The 22,782-nt window shown below is 37.1% G+C and overlaps 1 pseudogene across 1 annotated transcript in view; it reads right to left on the minus strand.

The window, feature by feature from the left end:
* Positions 1–1,863: 1,863 nt before the first annotated feature.
* Positions 1,864–22,782, minus strand: part of LOC148197232 (uncharacterized) — a 28,363-nt pseudogene continuing 7,444 nt past the window's right edge. Inside the window, exons 3-4 of the transcript XR_015780489.1 lie at positions 21,343–22,730; positions 1,864–2,309 (exon numbers count right to left, since the gene is read on the minus strand). The product of XR_015780489.1 is annotated as an uncharacterized LOC148197232 (transcript). The remainder of the gene's footprint in view (positions 2,310–21,342; positions 22,731–22,782) is intronic.

Below are 22,782 nucleotides of genomic sequence, written 5' to 3' on the forward strand. Positions count from 1 at the left end.
AAGCTTCGAGCATTCCTCCCTTCTGGTGCTTTTCCAGGCCTTTCTGAGTTCCATCTCCTTAGCACTTCATCCTGCTTTCCATATTATCTCATTTTCCACAAAACAAGGAGAATTATTAATAAAACCATCAAATTCAACCTCAACTCTCTTATTCACACAACTTAAGAGAAAAGCATGATTCCAAGCAAGTTTCTAAGCAAGAAAAGGGTGCATTTAGTATCAAAATCACATCCCAAATAATAGTATTTTCAACTGTTATCATTGTTTTAAGAGAAAACTTCGAATGGTTTAAAAGTTCGAATGGTTTGGGACTTCGACGTTGTTTTTAAACATAACGTCAAATTTTGATTGTATTCGACGTGAAATTTATTTATTGAATGTAAAAACATAACACAGTCTCAATGTTTGTTCGCGGTTCCATTTCTGCTTGAACTTTCTTCTTGGTGGACGACTACGATAAAGAAATAAGTTTATTTTTAAGTCGTTTTTGTCTTTGTAATGTCATTTGGTAACTTTCTTTGACCGATTGTTTTTTGTTTATCTTTAGGCTGTTTTTCGTACGTGGTCAGCGAACTTCATCATCTTCTCTAGTGACACCATTTGAAGTATGTTTTTTTTTCTCTTAAAATACTCTTACGTATGATGTATGTGCTCGTGTTTATGTTGTGTTTGTCGATTTGGACGTATGATTTCTATATGTATAACGATACTATGATAGTTTTGTTTTCCTTCAACATATGATATTTTTGTTCGTTCGTGGTCAGTGAACTTCGTCATCTTCTCCAGTGACATCATTTCAAGTTTGTTTTTTTTTTCCTTCAATATCTCTTACGTATGATATATGTGTTCGTGTTTGTGTTGTGTTTGTCGATTTGGAAGTATGATATATGTATAACGATAGATATTTGTGTTCGTGTACGTATACTATGATAGTTTATTTTTTTCCTTCAATGTATGATAGGTATTTATTTTTGGTTCTCTACATAAGTTAGTTTTTTTTTTGGATTCTTTGCTTTTAGTGTAGTAGTATGGATCAAAGCTGGATTCATCAGTGTCGTATTAGTGAAGAGTACAACGTCGTATTATTGAAATGGAGTCCTCTCTTCACCTATAAAAGAAAGGCTTTCCCCTTTGTAATTTCCAACTTGAAAGATATATTGAAGTGTTGTTGAGATTGCCCTAGACCTCTACACTTCGATTACACCCTATTGTGCTTAATTCAACACCTTCTCCTTCAGTTTCCTTCCCTCTTGTAAGGCTTTTTGAGCTTGCGAGGCTTCAACATACACCAAACACTCATTGAACCATTTCACAAACACCTAGTGTGAACCTCCGCTTTCACTCATCCAATCAATCCGTTACGTCATTCTTGTTCGTGTGGTTGCTCTAGCATGGAGCTTGGAGCTGCTTCCGCCATAATTTCTTTACAATCGATCTAATAGTTATATGTTAGATTGATTTTATAACCAATTTAGTATGTCTAAGACATTACTTCGAAATATATTAGTTCAATTCTTGAATCGATTTAATATGCACTCCATAACCAATTTACTATACCTCTTTTGCATTAGTGATAATTGCCTCTAACAAAAGAATTTACTCAGGTTGTTAAATGAATATTTAATGACAAAAAAATATGTACAACAAAATAATCTCTTTATATTATGAAACTAGAACACATTTATATTACAAATTTCACTTTAGAACTTGTAGTTCTATAATATCATCCCTTGTATTATTTATTTAGTAAAAATAATTAAAAGAAAAAAAAATAACCATTTGATACCACAAACAGAAAATAAACATGGCTCTACATCTTCTAGTCTTGAGCAAGAAAAAAGAAACAAGTTATACTGAAGTTATTCATTTAGCTACTTTTGGCCTCATTTTTTTTTCTCCTCATTCTTCACATATGACCAATTTGTCCTTCCACGGTTCTTGATTTGAAACTGCTTGGCTAGGCCTAAATGAGTCATCAATAGCCAAACAATGGAAAGGAATTCTCCACCATTACTAAGTTGTTGGACATGAGTGATTGGTATGCAATTTGCTGCTGCATATGATAATAATTCCACCCATACTTGTGCTATTAGTTTCCATTTCTTCCTCTCTTCTAAACCATTTATAATAGCCTTTAATCTACACGCTTGGAATAACAAAGATTTGCTCCAATCTCCCTTCACATCAGAGGGTTCATACTCAACAGACACACTACATAGTGCATTGCATGCATCCTTCTTCATTTTATCATGTTCATCTTCTTCCTTTGTTGGGAAAAGATCTCGACCACAACAAGTGTAACTTAACCCCTAGTCAGAAAAAAGTATAAATATAATGAATGATTTAACATGACTGAAAATATTAAAACATAAATAGTGCTAAAATTTTTTGAACTATATATGTTTGTGTTTATATTAAAGTGTAATCCAAATTCTAGAAGAATATAGAAAATCCTAAGACAAAATTATTGGAATTAATGCAATACAAATTTAGAATATTGTAGAAAAGCCTAATATACAGTAAAAAATCAAGAACATTCTACATAGGTAAAAACATATAACATTCTAGATAAGTTGTGTCTAGAATTTGGTAGAATAATCTTTGGGTCTATAAATACCCATGTACTCCACCATTTGATATAAGACAACATCTATGACAACTAAAACAATTACAAAATAAATGTTTTCCAACTACTACTTTTACATTCTACTATCTGCACATTTTCTCTACCCAAAAACTATTTCTTTCACAACCTCAAAATACTAACAGTATTACCAGAACTTCGTTTGGTCATCTACTGGGTGTAGATAAATTTTTTCAACTACTTTAAAAATATATATAACTCGATTCCATACTACTTCAAAAATATTTTTTCAACCCATGGCTACTACCAATCAAACATTATCAATTCCAATACCTATTTTCACATGAGAAAATTATGATTTTTAGAGTGTCAAAATGACAACATTCTTTCGCTCTGAAAATTTATAGAAGAGGGATTTACTATTCCAAAAGACACCTCATTCTTACTACGAACAGAAAGATTCCATGACTTTATTTTCCCTTCAACAAGAAGTTGATGACACAATTTTTCCAAAAATAATAGGTGTTACAAGTGCAAAGCAAGCTTGAAACACAATACAAAAGGAGTTTCAAGGAAGTGATGAGATACACAATGTTAAACTTCATTTTCTAATATGATATAATAAGAATGAAAGAATCTGAGACCATTATAGACTACTATTCTAGAATAACAGAAATAGTTAGTCAAATGAGACCCAATCTATATTCTTGAAAAGAAATCATGAAAAAAAATTTAATTTCTATTTTAAAAAATATGACGCAATCACAACCATGATTAAACAAACAAAATATTTGGTTACATTGTCAATAACACAATTAATGGCCTTTCATAAAGCTTATGAACAAAGATTGAAAAAGTCTTGAAGAATACTAAGTTGAAAATGCCTTTCAATCAAAACTAAAATTAAGGTCTTAGAATAAAGAATATAAAGGAAATAAAAGTAGATGAGAAATTTCTAGAAATAAAAAAAATTCTAGAAGTTTCTCTATACCTTATCAAGAAATATCTTCCATGTGTTATCTGTAAAAAGACAAGTCATTTGAAAAAATATTGTTTCAACAATGGAAAACCTCAATGTCAGTACGATAATAAATTTTGTCATGTAGAGAAGTGTTGCGTACTAAAAATAAGGATCAAGCAAACTTTGCAGAAGAACATAATCATGAGCAATCACATGGTGAAAGATCAAAGCATCTTCAAAGACATTGATAAATCTATCAATGTCAAAGTTCGGCTGGGAAATGACACTATAGTGGAGTCCAGAGGTAAAGGAATTTTCATGGTGGAGACAAAGAAAGGTACAAAACTCATCAAGGATGTTTTACTAGTTCCAAATTTAAAGAAATTCTTTTAAGTGTTGGCCAAATGATGGAGAATGAATATGCTCTCCACTTTGAGAAAGATACATACAAAATTTATGATAGTAGAAGGATAAAAATTGGCCAAGTAAAAATGGAGAAGACAAATAGATACTTTCCTATAAGTTTCAAACTTGGAACTAATATTGTCATAAAGGCAGGAGTTAATGACTCATAACTTTGGCATACGAGATTTGGCCACTTCAACACACATGCCTTAATGCTTCTATATCACAAAAACATGACAAGAGATGTTCCATGCTTGAAGGAAAATAATGAATCATGCAAAGGATGTCTCCTCGACAAACAACATCGATTATCATTCTTGACGGACTAAGCAAGGAGAGCAAAAGACTTACTAGAGTTAATCCATACTGAAGTTTGTGGATCAATGAGGATGCCTTCACATAACAACAATAGGTAGTTCATCCTCTTCACTGATGACTTGATGGAAATAAAGGAGCTAAGCTAGGAAGAAAATGGAGTGAATTCTGGATTTGGAAGCATTGCTTCCGGATTGGACTTGTGCAGGTTGGCTTTCGGATTGTGAGCCACGCCTAGCCCAAACCCTGCGTAGCCCAACGCTTGCGAGATAAGATTTTCCATGTGACTTGGCTGACTTCGAATAAAGCGTGGATCATGCTTGTTTGAAGAGAGGGCGTTTCCTACACAAAATAATTTGAATTTGGGAGGGAATTTGGGTTAGAAACATGGCTCACCTTTACCTATAAAGAAAAAAAGTCGTGCCTATGTAATTCTTCACTTTTGAGCTTAGTAAAATGCTGTTGAATTCATTTTCCAGCCATATTGCTCTTGATTCAACCTTTTATTTCAATTTCCCTACCTTTCCTTTAGCTTCCTTCCTTAGTAGGAAGGCCTTGTGAGCTGTGACACTTCATCCACATACCTCTCTTCACCTTAAATTCATCAAACACATCAATTAACTTCATTATTCCCATGCAGCCATGTCCATTATTGTGCTACTCTAGTTTGAAGCTATTGCTTGCATGATTCTAGCTGGGAGTGGCTTACATCTTAAAGACAAAGTCATAAGTCTTTGGAATATTCAAGAAATTCAAGGCCCTTATCAAGAAGAAAAGTGGAAAACAATGTACTTAAAAGTGATTGTGGCAATGAGTACACATCTTGCGAGTTTGTCAAATTCTACGAAGATGAAGGCATAGATTGATCACTTACATTCATACAGAAGGAGAGGATTAAGCTTGCGTACGTCTGCATGGAAGAGGGCACGAGTTACATGTTTAGGTTCTAGAAAAAGAAAACCCCGAACCCTTCTTAGGAAGCTCTAATGGAGGCATTGATGAGGAGGTTTCGAGGAAGGAATAAAGGATCGATCTTTGAGAAATTGGCAGCCTTGAGATAGAGGGGAATCGTGGAGGAGTATGTTCAAGAGTATGAGATGTTTGTGGCTCAAGCTACTAAAGTAACTGTTGGGTTATTTTTTTGCGGTTCTATAATGAGAGACATCAAGAACCAAATTCGACCCCACAATCTGAGGCGGGGAATAACCCAAGAACAAGTGAAGGAATGACTAACAAGAACAATCAGCCATGGGGAAGGTATTAGGGGGTTCCAGAATGGGTAGGAGACTACTAGTAAAGACTTCAAGGAACGATAAACACTATAATTCCAAGTCGAGGAGTAATACAATTGGGGAAATGAAAAACAGAGGGGTGAGAAATCTACCCTACCCAGAATATGTAAATAGACGGGAGGAAGGAAGGTGCTTCCATTGTGGGGGGCATATAGCCCATGGTATAGGTGTCCAAAAAGAGAAGCATGCAGGTTATGATAATGGCGAAAGATGATGAAGGAGGGGACAACAAGGAAGAAGAAGAGATGGAGTAGAAACGTATGGAGTTGTCTATTTTCTCAACAAGGGGCCTGACCCATAAACAACACAATGAAGTTGTAGGGCTGGGTGCAAGGGAAGTATGTTGGCAAAAATCAACTATGAAGTTTTGATGATGAACAGAGTTGCACAAGTCAAGACAAATTGAAGATTTATGTATTTTTAAAGCTTTTGTAATAATCAAAGTTGATGAAGTAGTACTCACAAATGTATTAGGACCGATTATTGTAATTTACATTTAAATGCTGTTGAGTTTCGTCCTCATTCTGTTTTAATCGATTAAACCTAGTTTTAATCGATTAAAACCGAGGCTGGCCCTGAAAACCCAAGTGCCACTGGAATAATCGATTAAAGTGTATAATAATCGATTAGCTAATCGATTAATCCTGAGAATAATCGATTAACACTGACCGTTGGGGATTTCAGATTTGAAAAACTAGCCGTTGTACTCATTTTAATCGATTAATACTTATGTTAATCGATTAAATGCGTTAGATGGCCCGTTTTCCAAGAATGGAAGGGTATTAGGCTAAGTCTATAAATTGGCTCACTTTTTCTCTCATAAACAACTCTTCCCTTGTGCTAAAGATCTCTGAATTCTTTGAGAACTCTGTGAATTTGCTGAAGCTAAGGAAACTCTTGTCTGCAAAGTCCTGAAGTGGTACTGTGGTGACAGAGGAATAGCTGGTTCATCCTTGGTGTGTCTAAGGAAGTGTCTGGAAGAGTTTCATCCTTCGTGAAGCATTCGAAGGAGGTGGTCATCCTTTGTGAAGATTCAAAGGAGGTGTAAGTTCATCTCTTGTGGTTTCAAGAGAGGTGGTAATTTCTAAACTGTTACAAATTGTTTTTCTGTGTGACTAATATTTGTAACTGTTTTGTGATAGTGAAAAAGGTTTATCTTGTTTGAGATAAGCGACTGGACGTAGGATCCTAGTGATCTGAACCAGGATAAAATCACCTGTGCAATTTTTCTCTTTCCCTTACTCTGTTATTTACATTCAATTATCTGCTTAGTAAGAAAGAATTAAGAGAAAAATATTAAAAAGGCATAATAAAAGGATATAACCAATTCACCCCCCCTCTTGGTTTGTTACCACGCTAATAATTCCGCTGCAGCAATTCTAACAATTGGCATCAGAGCTTGCTTTGATAGTCATTCAAATGGCAGGATCACATCAAACCTTTGCAGAGGGTGCATCAATCAATAGACCCCCACTATTCATAGGTGAGAACTATGCATTCTGGAAGGTAAGGATGCAAATATTTATTGAATCTATTGATTGTGAAATTTGGGATGTTATTGCATCTGGTTCTTCTGTTCCTACTAACAATATACAGGAACCAAAGCCCCGTGGTCAATGGACCATTGAAGAAAAGAAAAGATTTCAGAATGACGTTAAAGCTCGGAATATTATTGCATCAGCATTGACTGTTGATGAGTTCTACAGGGTTTCTGTCTGAAAAACTGCTCAAGAAATGTGGGACGTGCTCAGAGTAACACATGAAGGAACAGATGACGTAAAGAGGGCAAGAAAGAACTCCCTAATTCAAGAATATGAAATGTTCCGGATGAAGCAAGGAGAAACAATTTCTGACGTTCAAAAACGCTTCACCAACATTGTCAATCATCTCATTGGACTAGGTAAGTCATTTGATACTGATGAACTAAACATTAAAATCTTAAAGTCTTTAGACAGATCGTGGCAACCTAAGGTGACTGCAATCTCGGAGTCACAAAACCTCAACACCATGACTATGGCGGCACTATTTGGAAAGTTGAGGGAACATGAATTAGATCTTGGAAGACTTGATGAAGAAGAAGCAAAAGCCAAAACCAACAAGAAGAGTTTGGCATTAAAATCATAGGTTGATAGAAGCAAAGGTAAATCGGAAGATGAAGACTCAGACGAAGAGGAAAACTTAAGCCTCGTGATCAAAAGATTAAACAAATTCATGAAGTCTAAAGGTAAAGGAAGGTTTAGGTACGAGAAGAAAGATAATCAAGCATCTTCCTCAAATTATCGATGCTACAGCTGTGGAGAAAAGGGACATCTAAAGGCAGACTGCCCAAATCAGAAGAAAGGTGAAGACAAAAAGGAGAAAAGATTCTTCAAGAAAAAGAAAGCATACATTGCATGGGAAGACGATAATGAGTCCATTTCAGATTCAAGCGATTCAGATGAAGAAGCTAACATCTGTTTAATGGCAGATGATGATAATGTCAGCCAAGTATTACAAAAATCAAGAAAAGTCATGTGGTGTCTCGATAGTGGTTGCTCAAAACACATGACAGGAGACATAACAAAATTTACAAATTTTAAAGAAAAGGAACAAGGCTTTGTTACCTATGGTGACAACAACAAAGGAAGAATTCTTGGAAAAGGGGATATAGGAAGCAAAGACACCTTGATGATCAAAGACGTGCTATATGTAGAAGGACTGAGGCATAACTTAATTAGCATCAGTCAACTGTGCGACAAAGGATTCAAGGTAACTTTTGAGAAGAATTCTTGCACTATTTTTAAGAGTGATTCTTCTGAAATTGCTTTAAAAGGAGTTAGACATAATAATATTTATCTAATTGATTTAGAAAACGTATTAAATAAAAATATTTCATGTTTAGTTGTTAAAGAGGAAAACCCATGGTTGTGGCACAGGCGTGCTGCTCATATACATATGCAACAACTTAACAAACTAGTATCTAGAGAACTAGTAATTGGTTTACCGAAATTAAAGTTTGTAAAAGATAAATTATGTGATGCATGTCAAAAGGCGAAACAAGTTAAAAATTCCTTTCATTCAAAAAATATTGTTTCTACTTTAAAACCTTTAGAACTTTTACATTTGGATTTATTTGGTCCTTCAAGGATAAAAAGTTTTGGTGGAAACTATTATGCTTTAGTTATTGTTGATGATTTTTCAAGATATACTTGGACCCTGTTTCTCACTCTTAAGAGTGAAGCTTTTAAAGAATTTAAGAAGTTTGCTATTTTAATTCAAAATGAAAAGGATTTAAGAATAAAAGCTATTAGAAGTGACCATGGTGGTGAATTTCAAAATGAATTATTTGAAAATTTTTGTGAAGAACATGGTATTTCTCATAACTTTTCTTCGCCTAGAACTCCCCAACAGAATGGAGTAGTAGAAAGAAAGAATAGATCATTAGAGGAACTTGCTCGTACTATGTTAAATGAAAATAATGTTCCTAAACAATTTTGGGCTGATGCTGTAAGTACTGCTTGCTATGTTTTAAACAGAATGTTAATTCGACCTATTTTAAAACGTACTCCTTATGAACTTTTCAAAAATAGAAAACCAAATGTTTCCCATTTAAAAATCTTTGGATGCAAATGCTATGTTTTAAACAATGGAAAACAGAATTTGGGAAAATTTGATTCAAAAGCTGACGAAGGAATTTTTCTTGGATATTCTTTAACTAGCAAAGCATATAGAGTCTTTAATAGAAATCTGCTTACAATAGAAGAATCCATACATGTTACTTTTGATGAAATTGTGGACCTTGAGGCAAAACCTCTTGAGTCAGAAGAATTTGATGCAGGAACAAGTGAAAATTCATCAAAGGAGACAAACGAAGAAAAGAATAATGATGATCCTCAAGATGAAGACTTAAATAAAATATGGCAACAACCTAGAGGATTATCTTTGGACAACATAATTGGCGATATCACACAAGGGGTAAACACAAGAAGTAATACTGCAAATTATTGTATGAATGTCGCTTTTGTGTCACAGATTGAACCAAAGAACATTGAAGAAGCCCTTCAAGATGAAAAATGGTGTATCGCAATGCAAGAAGAACTCAACCAGTTTGAAAGAAATCAAGTATGGGAATTAATTCCCAGAAAAGACACTCATCAAGTAATTGGAACTAAATGGGTGTTCAGAAACAAACTGGATGAAGAAGGAAACATAACCAAGAATAAAGCTAGGCTTGTCGCAAAAGGATATAGTCAAGAAGAAGGTATAGATTATGATGAGACATACGCTCCAGTTGCCAGGTTAGAGGCAATACGCCTACTTCTTGCTTATGCATCTATGATGAAATTTAAATTATTTCAAATGGATGTTAAAAGTGCTTTTCTAAACGGTTATATCAAAGAAGATGTATTTGTTGAACAACCACCTGGTTTTGAAGATTTTAAAAACCCAAATCACATCTACAAATTAAAGAAAGCACTATATGGCTTAAAACAGGCACCTAGATCTTGGTATGAACGTCTGAGCAATTTTCTGGTAGGAAATGATTTCAACAGAGGAAAAATTGATTCAACCTTATTCATTAAAAAGAATGGAAAACATTTTCTACTTGTTCAAGTATATGTAGATGACATTATTTTTGGTTCATCTAACGCAACTCTCTGCGAGAATTTTGCTAAGTCCATGCAGGGAGAATTTGAGATGTCAATGATGGGAGAACTTACTTTCTTCCTCGGACTTCAAATCAAACAAATGGAGGAAGGAACCTTTATATCTCAAACCAAGTATTGCAGGGAAATTCTTAAAAAGTTTGCGATGGACAATGCCAAAGAAGCATCAACCCCCATGGGGATATCCTGCTACTTAGACAAAGATGAGACAGGTAAAGAGGTAATCCAGACCAAATACAGAGGTATGATTGGCTCTTTATTATATCTCACTGCTAGTAGACCTGACATCATGCAAAGTGTATGTGTGTGTGCTAGGTTTCAGTCAAGCCCTAGGGAGTCTCATCTCACTGCTGTAAAACGTATTTTTAAATATCTTAAGGGGACAACATCCTTTGGGTTATGGTATCCTTCAGGCACTGCACCTAGTCTTGTAGGATTTTCTGATGCTGATTATGGAGGCTGTAAAATAGATAGAAAAAGCACCAGTGGAACCTGTCACTTTTTCGGTAGCTCCTTAGTCTCTTGGCACTCTAAGAAACAAGCCTGTGTAGCCTTGTCAACCACTGAAGCTGAATATATTGCTGCGGGTAGTTGTTGTGCACAGATCTTATGGATGAAACAGCAATTAGAAGACTACGGTATTCATTTGGATCATATTCCGCTTAAGTGTGATAACACCAGTGCCATAAAACTCACCAAAAATCCCATCATGCATTCTAGAACCAAGCATATAGAAATTAGGCATCATTTTATTAGAGACCATGTCCAAAAAGGTGATTGTGAAATGGAGTTTATAGATTCTAAGCATCAATTAGCGGACATTTTCACCAAAGCTTTGCCCAAGGATAGGTTTTTTGAGCTTAGGAGAGATCTTGGAATATTAGAAATAGTAAAATAGGCATATTTGGAATTAATCTGGCATTTTTCGCTGTTTAACGCATTTAATCTGCTTGCAAATCGATTAAAAACGCTACCTATAGATTTACGACTGGATTAATCGATTAATCCAAGTATTAATCGATTACATAATCGATTAAAACTTCCTTTAATCGATTAAATACGCTCCAGGAAATTTTTTTTTTTTTTTGTTTTCGAAATCTAGCCGTTGCCAACGGCCATAAACGGTCATATTCTCCAAATCCAACCGTTGGGGCACGGTTTTAAGCCTATATATACACCCTTTGGTCCCCATTTTCATTACTTGAACAAACTTTAAGCCTATTTCTTCTACTTTCTCTCTTCTTTCACCCAAACCCTTGCCTTTCCTTTATTTCAATGGCTGAATCATCAAGAAGGAGGAGAAGAAGAACCAGTGCTGTGTCAGAGAATCCAGTTCCAGCACGCGATGCTACCTTAGAAGGGTGGCTCTCCGATGAAGCAGATCAATTATCTTTCTCACGATTCTGGAAGGAAAGGAAGCTAATCAAGCAAAAATTCATTGATCTATCCTGGTATATATCTTACAACTTTTCCTTCCCAAATCTAATCATTGAACAAGGGGTCCAACACCTTATGGAACTCCGTGGAAGGTATTATCCGGATCTCGTTCGCACTTTCTATTACAATTTAAAGATTCGGGATGGGGTGTTCCAAACAAGAGTAAAAGGTGTAGACATTGTCTTGGACAATGACATTTGGACTAATGTTGCAAAAGTCCCTGTCGTAGAGCATTCTCAAACTATCCCAGATGACTTTGCACAATTCAACAAGATAGCGGTCTACCAGTCCTTTCTCCGCAATCCTCGTCAGCACAATGCGCGTCTTTTCCTTGCAGGTGGACTCAAGATGGAAGAACGTCTCCTGCACTACCTCATTGTCTGGATTTTGTGCCCTAGAGGATCCAACCATGCCCAATGCTCTGAAACTGATCTCATCATCATGTACGGTATTCTTCAGAGCATTCCTCTCAATTGGCCTCATCTGATCAAGACAATTATGTACAAGGCCAAAAGGTTAGATGTAGCCCCTCTTCCATATCCTCTCCTTGTTTCCCAAATCTGTGAGTACAAAGGAGTGGATATCACCAATGAAAACCATGAGACTGTCCTCCCTGGTCATAAGGTTGGAGATAATTCCCTAAGACAAATGGGTTTTATCAAACAGGGACAATCTTACATACATCCTGAGGATGCTATTGAGGGCAATGAAGATGAAGCTGAAGATATTCCAATGCCTGATCCCACAAATGTTGCTGGCCCATCTCAAGTCCATGAGGAATACAGTCTAGAAAGTCTCTCTAGACAAATGACTGAGATGACTCGCCTTCAAACTGAGATGATGAACATCCAAAACGTTCGCCATGAAGAAATTTGTACTCATCTAAGAAATTTAGACACTAGGGTTTCAGGTTTAGAGCAACATCTTCTTAGTGATGAAAGTGATGAATTCTAGGACTTATTTGCTTGTCTTGTTTGTTTGGTTTTATGATTATAAGCATCCTTAATAAAAAGTGTTGTTTATGTCATTTTTCAATATGCATTATTTCTTTTTATTTAGGGGGAGCACGTTTTTTTTCTTCTGATCAAAAAGGGGGAGAAGAAAGTTTATAATTATTATTTTCTATTAATCTCTCTTTTTATGAGCTGTGACTATTTCAGATTATTAAAAAGCTTTAAACTCAGAGGAATTTTTTATCATCATCAAAAAGGGGGAGAATGTTAGCAAAAATCAAAGATGAAGTTTTGATGATGAACAGAGTTGCACAAGTCAAGACAAGTTAAAGATTTATGTATTTTTATAAAGCTTTTGTAATAATCAAAGTTGATGAAGTAGTACTCACAAATGTATTAGGACCGATTATTGTAATTTACATTTAAATGCTGTTGAGTTTCGTCCTCATTCTGTTTTAATCGATTAAACCTAGTTTTAATCGATTACAACCGAGGCTGGCCCTGAAAACCCAAGTGCCACTGGAATAATCGATTAAAGTGTATAATAATCGATTAGCTAATCGATTAATCCTGAGAATAATCGATTAACACTGACCGTTGGGGATTTCAGATTTGAAAAACTAGCCGTTGTACTCATTTTAATCGATTAATACTTATGTTAATCGATTAAATGCGTTAGATGGCCCGTTTTCGAAGAATGGAAGGGTATTAGGCTGAGTCTATAAATTGGCTCACTATTTCTCTCACAAACAACTCTTCCCTTGTGCTAAAGATCTCTGAATTCTTTAAGAACTCTGTGAATTTGCTGAAGCTAAGGAAACTCTTGTCTGCAAAGTCCTGAAGTGGTACTGTGGTGACAGAGGAATAGCTGGTTCATCCTTGGTGTGTCTAAGGAAGTGTCTGGAAGAGTTTCATCCTTCGTGAAGCATTCGAAGGAGGTGGTCATCCTTTGTGAAGATTCAAAGGAGGTGTAAGTTCATCTCTTGTGGTTTCAAGAGAGGTGGTAATTTCTAAACTGTTACAAATTGTTTTTCTGTGTGACTAATATTTGTAACTGTTTTGTGATAGTGGAAAAGGTTTATCTTGTTTGAGATAAGCGACTGGACGTAGGATCCTAGTGATCTGAACCAGGATAAAATCACCTGTGCAATTTTTCTCTTTCCCTTACTCTGTTATTTACATTCAATTATCTGCTTAGTAAGAAAGAATTAAGAGAAAAATATTAAAAAGGCATAATAAAAGTATATAACCAATTCACCCCCCCCTCTTGGTTTGTTACCACGCTAATAATTCCGCTGCAGCGATTCTAACAAAGCAGATTTTAGTCTTGATAGATAGTGGGGCAAGCCATAATTTCTTTTCGACAAGGCTGATGGAGGAATTTGGGGTTGAAGGTGGAAGAAACACCTCCCTATAAGGTGTGTCTAAGTGATAGGTAGAAGAAGACCACCCAGGGGTGTTGTGATGACATTTTGTTGAACTTAGAAGCAGTAGAGGTCAGGGAGAAATTATACCTATTCTAACTAGGAGGGGTAGATACCATATTAGGGGTGGCTTGGCTAAAATCGTTAGGAGAAGTGAAAATAAAGTAGGGAAATCTGACAATGAGATTTGGCCAAAAGAAGGAAGAGGTTTTGATCGGAGGGACCCTACCTTAACCCGAAAGGTGGTATCCGTAGAGGTTCTCTTAAAGGAAACAAAGATAGAAACAATGACCCTGGTATGGGGTTTGGGTCAAACTAAATTAGAAGGTGGAGGTGAGGGAATGAAGCAACTAACTCACGACCAGATTGAAGAATTAGAGCAGATCCAAGGCGAGTTTGAGGGGATTTTCAGGGAACCCCAGGGACTCCCTCTTGTCAGACTCTTAGACCATAAAATCCCCATAAAAGAGGGGATAAATCCGGTTAATGTGAGACCTTATAGATATCCACATTTGATGAAGACGGAGATAGAAAAACAGGTGGCAGGTATGTTAGAAATGGGCATCATCAGGCCCAACAACAACCCTTACTCGAGCCTTGTCATTTTTGTGAAGAAAAGGGATGTAAGATGAAGATTTTGTATTGATTACAAAGCTCTCAACAGGGCCATCATACCTCGACAAGTTTCCAATACTTGCGATTAAAGACTTACTCGATGAGTTATAGGGTTTTGCTTACTTTTCGAAGGTAGATTTGAGAGCTGGATACCATCAAATTCGTATGAGGGAGTGTGACGCATTCGGTAGACATCCAAAAAACGACCTTCAGGACTCACCAGGGTTACTACGAGCTGGATACCACAACTCCTATGTTGGCCTTACCAGATTTCACACAACCGTTTCATGTGGAGTGTGACGCATTCGGTAGAGGGGTGGGAGCATTCTTGTGACAAAATAAAAAGCCAATTTCTTATTTTAGCAAAGCTTTATCTGAAACCTCACTCTCTATGTAAATCTATGAAAAAGAATTAATGACCTTAGTCCTTACCACCCAACATTGGCAACCTTATCTATTGAGCCAAAAATTTATGGTTTATACAAATCAACAGAGCCTCAAGTACTAGTTGGAACAAAGAATTATAACTCAAAACCAACAAAATTCATTGGCCAAGCTGTTGGGATATGAGTTTGATGTAGTCTATAGAATAGGAGCTTCAATAAAGTGGCTGATGGACTGTCCAAGAAGGGGAAGAAGATGGAGGAAGTCGATAAGGAGTTTAGAGTGGTTATCAGACCCTACTGACAAGAATTTAGGGAACTGTTGAAGGAAGTAGAGGAAGATCGGTCCAAAAAAAAATCATAGAAGAAGTAAGACAGACCCCAATTCTTACCCAGCTTATACATTAGAGCACAACTATCTCCATTACAAGGGTTGCTTAGTGTTCTTTGCCCAATCGCCCTAGATTCCACATTTGTTGGCCGCGTTTGACGCCACCCCAACTGGAGGACATTCAGGGGTGTACTAGACCTATAGAAAGGTAGCCCAGTTGATGAGTTAATATTTTCTTCACTTCTAAAGAGTGCGGGAATGCCTTTAAGAAAACCTGATCATCCTGAACATTTGGAGGTTTCATAAAAGAGCAAATTCGATAAAACCTCTCCAAATGTTCATGTGGGCATTCACCTGCAAAACCATGAAACTGAGGTAGCAAATTTATCAGTCCAGTGGTGAGAAATAAATGATCACCATCCTCAGTAGGTGGAACCGGCTCCCAAAGAGAGCTCTCAGAAGTTGGAGGATGAGCCATATTGTTCTCAGCATAAAAATCAGCAGAATTATAATAAGAGTACCATGCAGAAGAAGAATCATAATTAGAGGCACTCGTAGAATAAGCACTATTCACAAAATTAAAATAGGTAGACATGGAAAAAGAAAAATACTAAACATTACGAAACAAATAAAACACAACACATTTATACATGCAACACGCACATGCAAAACAGAACATCACATCACAACACAAGACAACACACAACAAAACACATATACTCAAAATTAGAATGCAAAACATATATTTATAAAAACATAAAAGACAATACATATGTTTTGCATTGTATTTTTGTTATGTATTATCTTTTATGTTTTTGTAAATATATGTTTTGCATTCTATTTTTGAGTATATGTGTTTTGTTGTGTGTTGTCTTGTGTTGTGCTGTGATGTTCTATTTTGCATGTGCGTGTTACATGTATAAATGTGTTGTGTTTTATTTGTTTCGTAATTTTTAGTATTTTTCTTTTTCCATGTCTACCTATTTTAATTTTGTGAATAGTGCTTATTCTACGAGTGCCTCTAATTATGATTCTCCTTCTGCATGGTACTCTGATTATAATTCTGGTGATTTTTATGCTGAGAATAATATGGCTCATCCTCCAACTTCTGAGAGCTCTCTTTGGGAGTCGGTTCCACCTACTGAGCTTGGTGATCATTTATTTCTCACCACTGGACTGATAAATTTGCTGCCTCAGTTTCATGGTTTTGCAGATGAATGCCCACATGAACATTTGGAGAGGTTTTATCGAATTTGCTCTTTTATGAAACCTCCAAATGTCCAGGATGATCAGGTTTTCTTAAAGACATTCCCACACTCTTTAGAAGGAGCAGCAAAGGATTGGAAAGACTCTCTTCCTCCAGGATCCGTTACCAATTGGGGATATCTTGAGCATCACTTTCTGAGAAAATTCTCCCCTGAGCAACATGGATACATCAACGATTCTGGGTGTAATGATTTTAACATGGGATGGTATGGTACTTCACAACAATATCAATATCAGGAAGCACCATCTCAGAATGCTTTTATGTCTCCACCAATCCAACAATACGAGAGTCAGCAGTATGATGCTCCTGCCCAAATAGCTCCTCAATCTTCTACTTCTGAGCCTACATTGGAGGAGTTACTGAGGTAGATGACCGTGCAGAACATGCAGTTCATGCAAGAGACCAGAGCATCTGTTCAGAGTTTGACTGATCAGATAGGGCAAATGTCCACTCAATTTACTGAGGAACAATCTCAAATTTCAGAGGAATCACCGTTTAAGATTGTTTAGATGCTTGATAATGACAGTGCCATCACGGCCATCCCCGGCAACGGCGCCAAAATCTAAGGGGTATGATACAATGTTAGTTGTGGTGGACCAATTGAGCAAATATAGGCATTTCATACCCATCAAGCATCGTTACACAGCCAAGTCCATAGCAGAGGTCTCTATAAAGGAAATCATTAGGCTTCATGGGGTACCAACGTTGATTGTGAGTGACTGGAATCCTACCTTCTTAAGTCTCTTTTGGAAGGAACTATTTAGACTATAGGGTACCCAACTACTCATGAGCACAACCTATCCTCCTGAGACGTATGAGTAGACTGAAGTGGTCAACCAGATACTAGAGGCCTATCTATGCTATTTTAGCTGTGAACATCCCAAGACTTGGAGCTTGATTTTACCTTAGGCAGAATATTGGTACAATTCCAGTTATTAAGGGGCAGCCAAGTGTACTTCCTTTGAGACAATTTATGGGAGACCTCCACCCACTCTAACAAGGTTTGTGCTAAGGGAAAAAACGGTGAAGGAAGTGACGTAAGAGTTACAGACTAGAGATGAGGCATTGAAACAATTTAGGTACAATTTGGGAAGGGCGCGTAACCAGATTGCAAAGTATGCAAACAAAAAAAGGTGGTCAGTGACTATAAAGGAGGGAGACTGGGTTTATCTAAAGATCAGACCCCTTAAGCAAGCGTTCACGCCCACTAGGCTACATCCAAAGCTTTCAACCCGATATTTTGGACTGTTTTTGGTGATCAAACAGAGTGGACCGATGGCTTTCGGACTTCAGCTTCCTGAAACAGCTCGAATACAACCCTGTTTAATGTCTCATAGTTGAAACCGGCAATTGGAACACAACAGGTAGAAAGGGACCTACCAGAAGAGTTACAGGTAGGACAAACACTAGGTTTTCCATTGAGGGTGCTAAATAGAAGGACGAACTACCACAAGGAGGATCTAGTGCCACAAGTTTTGATTGAGTGGCAAGAAGGGGGAAAAAAGGAGCAACGTGGGAGGATGAGATGACCATGAAGGAGTAGTTCCCGGACTTCAACAATGAGGACAAAGTTGATCTTAAGGCGGTGGGTAATGATAGAGTGTTAAGGGTTTATGAGAGAAGGAAGAGAAATTAAAATTGTGGTCAGGGGGAGTGTTTAAACTGTTAGAAATTTAGTTAACAGTTGGTTAAGATGGGGGAACCTTATAAAAAGGTTGAGAGCTATTGTAAAGGATTAACTTTTGATATTCTTTGTATAGACAGGAGGTTGTTCCTATGGAGGGAGTGCTCCCTTGAGAGTTGGGTGTTGTTCTTGTACTTTCTTTGAATATAAAAGGAATATACAGTTTTGTTCCCTATTGCCTTTTCCTGTTAGTGTTGAGTACGTGATAGATAGATTCCTGTCCTAAAGAAATCTATCAAAGAAGGGATTAAAATGATTGAGAGGAATAACACCTAGGAGCTCATACACTGCCCTTACGGAAAAGACATCATTAAAGTGAAATGGATATATAAAACAAAGGTCAATCCCAATGAAACTATACAAAAGCACAAGGCAAGATTGGTTACTAAAAGCTACTCACAAAAACCAGAAATCGACTACAATGAGTGAGTCAACACTATACATTAAGGCACAAGTTCAATATCATGTCATTGTCTCCTTATATATATCGATGACCTTATCTATATAGGAAACAATATGGAGATGTGATGAAAGAATTTAAAGAAGACATGATGAAGACATTTGAGATGACCAACCTTGGCTTGATGAACTATTTCCTCAGTATAGAGGTGAAACAACAAAAAGAAGGTATATTTATCGATCAACAGAAATATATTGAAGTTTTATTAAAGAAGTTGAAGATGTATGATTGTAAACCTATCGCTACTCCATTGGTGGTAAACGAGAAGCTACAAAAAGATGATGGAGCACAAGAGACAGATGCATAACGCTACAAGAGTTTGATTGGAAGTCTCCTATATCTCACACCCATACGATAAAACATTATGTATGCTACAACTCTTCTTTCAAGATTCATGCAAAAACTAAGTCAAATTTATTATGGATTAGGAAAAAAGGAATTTTATGACATCTAGAAGGTGAAAACGAGCTTGGTATATGGTATAAAACCATTACTAACTCAATGATAATTGGCTACACAGATAGTGATTGAGCATGTTCAATGGACGACATGGAGAGTATGACAGAATATGCTTTCTCACTAGGATCAAGTATTTTATCTTAGGCATTAAAGAAGCAAGCTATCATGCCACAATCAACAACAAACACAAGGTATGTAGTAGTTTCTAAAACAACGAGTCAAGCAATATGGCTATGAAGAATGCTAAAGAAATGGGTGAACCACAAGATGGGCCAACTATTATCTATTGCTACAACAAATTCACTAGTAAAAAATAGAGTTTTTAAATCGCGTATTATCCCTCGGTTTTTGAAAACCCGAGACGTATAAAAACACGGTGGCAGAAATGTAATTTTGGAGACACTATATGCCTCGGTCCTTTTAAACCCGCTTTTTAAAAGAGTTAACTGCACTGGTTGGAAATTAAACGAAGTTGTAACACATTTATGCTGCGGTTTTATTGTAACCGATGCCTATATTTGCCTCGATGGATGGGTTTGAGGGTTAAAGTTCAAAACTTTATTCACTTTCACTATTCTTCTTCCCGCAAAACCTCTCTGCCCCTCGCCATTCACCACTGCTTTTTGCTTCGGCGCCACGCCACTGCACCACCGCCCCCGTCGTCTCAGTTCCCCATGCCAGGTGCCCCACTACCGTCGCTGGCTCAACCTCTAGGCGTCGTGGTTTCACCTGTTCTTCATCGTCGCCACTGGTCCTTGCCTCCCCGCCGTCGCTACTACCAAGTCCACCACTTCCGCCGTCGCCATTGGTCCTTACCTTCATTGTCCACCACTGCCGCCTGTTCTTCTCATCAACCACCGCCGCCTATTCTTCTCATCGACCACCGCCAACCCCTCTTCCACTCCTCCTCCATCAACACCCTCCTTTGTTTCTGATTGATGCATGTGGTGGGGTTTGGCTGGACTCTGAATCGATAAAAGTTCGAAGCTTTGGAGAGGGGAAGTATTTTTGGTGTTAGGTTTTTTTGTTTGATCTTGAACTTTTGTTTTTTGCTGCAACTCTTGGTTGGTCTTGGGTGATTTTCGGTGAGGAAGGGATTGAACACACGGTAAAGCTTGGGCTGTTTTTTGGTGTTTTTCGGTGATGAAGGGATTGAAGGGAGATTGAAGGGAGATTGAAGGGATTGAAGGGGCAGCATCTGGGTTGTTCGATGAACACACGGTAAAGCTCACTTTTTTTTTATTTTCGATGAACAATATCTGGGTTGTTCGCTGATATTGCTGCCAATCTCATTGGATATTGGGTTGAAATATTGCAAGAAATTGTTTGCCAAGTTATTGCTGCCAGGAAATTGGGTTGAGATATTGCTGCCAAGTTGAGCCAAGAGTTTCCTAGAGATGAATTGTTTGTTGTCTTCAAAGCTTGTGTAACCACTCTCTGGACGCACTTCTGCTTCCCCGTGCTCCACAAGGTGTGGCAAAAAAAAAACCACTTTACTGCCTCGGTTCAGGTTTCAACTGAGACAGTATAAGACAAGATACTAACTCGGTTTACAACCGAGGCATAAGAGGAAGACTTTTTACCTCGTCCGTATATATCTCGGTTTCTCAACCGAGGCCTATGACCAAAAACAACCGAGGCCATTTCCTTCTACTGTACTAGTGATTGACAATAGCAATAGCAAAATATCTAATCCATCATCAAAGAACAAAACACACCCATTAAATATCACTTGATTTGAGATCAAGAGACAACTAAACAATTCAACTTAAGTATTGTCCAACAGTAGGCCAAATTGCATATATTCTTACAAAGGCGTTACCAAGACCAAGATTTGAACTATTGTGTGTTATACTTGGAGTATTAAATGTAATGCAAATTTAATGTAAGACAACATTTATCACAACTAAGATAATCATAAAATACATTTTTTCCAACTACTACTTTCAGTTCAATTATCTCCATATTTTCTCTATCAATTAATTAATCATTTCAGAACCTCAAAATACTAACCCTTTATTATGAAATCTAGGAAGAGTGATATCTTAGACTTTTTTTATATTATAAGTGGTGTTAAATTAATGTGTATGAATGCATGTATAATTTGAGAGGGGATTATATATTACCCTTTTGATGAACTTAATGAATTCTCCAAGCTTGTCCCTTGCCTGATGATAGAGAAGCCAATTCGATGTGTTCATCATAGTGTTCTTTTTTTGAAGCTGCTTGTTTCTTTCTTCCTCTCTCATTTTCTTTTCTTCAGCAGCAATACTTTCCCTCTCGTTAAAGAAGTTAGTGGCCTCTTCACACGTGTCTAGGAATCTTTTCTGCCCAATTCCCCTAACAGCAGACATCATGGTAGGTTGCATGATCAAGAGGTACAACATGTAATCCGACAAAAGCTTACTAAAATGCCGCAGTTCAATATCACCATATTCATTATCATCATGATTTCCTTGCTCGGGATCATATTCTACCTCCTTATGTTCATAGAACAAGAGGTCAGTGGCAATGTGCCACAGAATTAGGCACTCATCAAAGGTGACTTTTTTGCGTTCCACATAAGGCATCAACTTGTTCAGATCATTTCGTGATAAATCACCTTCCTGGATAACCCACTCACCTCTAGAGGAACATATTCTTTGAATACTTTCAACATCATCTGCATCCCCAGATTTTCTTTTCAACTCGTTAAATATAAAAATCCAAAGTTTCTTAAGCAATGGCCTCTTCCTCTCATGCATCCATTTTTGCACAAACTCTTCGACTCCAATTTTTCTAATCACCCAATCCAACCATTTTTGCTTCTTGTCTAAGCAACGTGATATCACGTTGAATGCCGATATGGTTTCAGACCATCTACGAAACAGTACGAATCTTTTCAAAACTTCGTATTCCTGTTCTTTTAACCATTTTGGCTTGTTATCCTTGTGTTTTGTCCATTTGGGTTTCTTAAGCTTCAGGACCCAACTGAAAGTGGGGGCTAGTTTGGTTGCTACCGTGCCAACTCTAGTGCCACTATCAGAATCACTGATTTTCTCAGAGCCGCTATAGCACAATATTGCCAATGAGTAGTCAGAGAAAATGAACATGAAAATGGACACGACTTCCAAGGATACAGCACCATACAACAATATGTAGGTGACTGTAACATCAAAGGGTTCGCAACCCCTCTTTTCGTCAAAAATGAAAACAACCAAAGCTGCTACGACTGAAGCAATGGACATAAATCGAAAGGAAAGCCCTACCCAGCTCTCTATGATGGTTGTCTTGGTGTAGAAAGCTTGGTAGAAGAAGTTGAGTTCAACCTCTATCACTCTCAAAGCATCCACTGCTGTTTGTTTGAGCAAATAATTGCGACTCTCATTGCGTTCCTCGAAGCTGAAGATCTTGTCAACCACGAGCCCTTTGAATTTGTTGAAGTAGACATAAGCACCCTTCATTACTTGCAAATCCAATAGCTTTTCGTCACCATACCTCTGAGTTGAAGAATCTCCCACTTCACGAGGGAGACCTAAATCAAAGTTTGAAAGTGGTTATTTTCAAAATAAATTTTGGAAAAACGA

The sequence above is a fragment of the Vigna umbellata genome, chromosome 6 (genome assembly GCF_029865625.1).
Source record: "Vigna umbellata cultivar VRB3 chromosome 6, Vumbellata_1.0, whole genome shotgun sequence".
Taxonomy (NCBI): domain Eukaryota; kingdom Viridiplantae; phylum Streptophyta; class Magnoliopsida; order Fabales; family Fabaceae; genus Vigna; species Vigna umbellata.